Source organism: Arachis ipaensis, chromosome B03, assembly GCF_000816755.2.
Source record: "Arachis ipaensis cultivar K30076 chromosome B03, Araip1.1, whole genome shotgun sequence".
Taxonomy (NCBI): Eukaryota; Viridiplantae; Streptophyta; class Magnoliopsida; order Fabales; family Fabaceae; genus Arachis; species Arachis ipaensis.
This window is the reverse complement of record NC_029787.2, coordinates 41,502,424-41,503,728: the sequence shown is the minus strand read 5'-3', so window position 1 is coordinate 41,503,728 and position 1,305 is coordinate 41,502,424.

Genomic DNA, 1,305 nt, shown 5'->3' with positions numbered 1-1,305 from the left:
CTTTTTTTTTCTATTTTTTTTTCGCCCCTTTTTTTTTTCTGCAAGCTTTGTTCTTTGCTGCTTTTTCTTGCTTCAAGAATCATTTTTATGATTTTTCAGATTATCAAATAACATGTCTCCTAGTCATTATTCTTTCAAGAGTCAACATATTTAACATTCTTAAACAACAACTTCAAAAGACATATGCACTGTTCAATCATACATTCAGAAAACAAGAAGCATTGTCACCACATCAATATAATTAAACTAAGTTCAAGGATAAATTCCAAACTCATGTACTTCTTGTTCTTTTGAATTAAAAACATAAGATGAAGAAGAAGAAGAAATAGAGGAGAGGGAGAGTGGGGAGTGTTTTCGGCCAAGAAGGGTGTAGAGGGGTGTGTTGTGTGAATTTGATTAAGAATGGTGGTCTTTATATAGGGAAGGGAGGGGGGTTAAGGTTCGGCCATATGGGTGGGTTTGGGTGGGAAATTGGTTTTGAATTTTGAAGGTAGGTGGAGTTTATGAGGTAGGTTTATGGGGAAGAGTGGATGGATGTGAGTGGTGAAGAGGTGATGGGGAAGATTGTTTATGGGGTTGTGTGAAAGAGAGTGGTAAGAAGAAGTGAGTGGAGGTATGTGGGGATCCCGTGGGGTCCACAGATCCTGAGTGGATCCTGTGGGGTCCACAGATCCTGAGGTGTTCAAGAATTTACATCCTTGCACCCATTAGGCATGTAAAAATGCCTTTGCACACAACTCTGGGCGTTCAGCGCCAGGTTGGTGGCCATTTTGGGCGTTCAACGCCCGTTTGTGTGCCATTTCTGGCGTTGAACGCCAGAACCATGCCTGTTCTGGCGTTCAGTGCCCAGAAGCTGCCCATTTTGGGCGTTCAGCGCCAGAACCATGCCTGTTCTGGCGTTCAGTGCCTAGAAGCTGCCCATTTTGGGCATTCAGCGCCAGAACCATGCTCTGTTCTGGCGCTAAACGCCAGACAGATGCTCCTCCAGGGTGTGATTTTTCTTCTGCTGTTTTTGATTCTGTTTTCAATTTTTATATTTATTTTGTGACTCCACATGATCATGAACCTACAAAGACATATAACTAAGAAAAATATAGTTAGATAAATAAACATTGGGTTGCCTCCTAACAAGTGCTTCTTTAATGTCAATAGCTTGACAGTGGGCTCTCATGGAGCCTCACAGATGTTCAGAGCATTGTTGAGACTCTCCAACACCAAACTTAGAGTTTGGATATGGGAGTTCAACACCAAACTTAGAGTTTGGTTGTGGCCTCCCAACACCAAACTTAGAGTTTGACTGTGGGG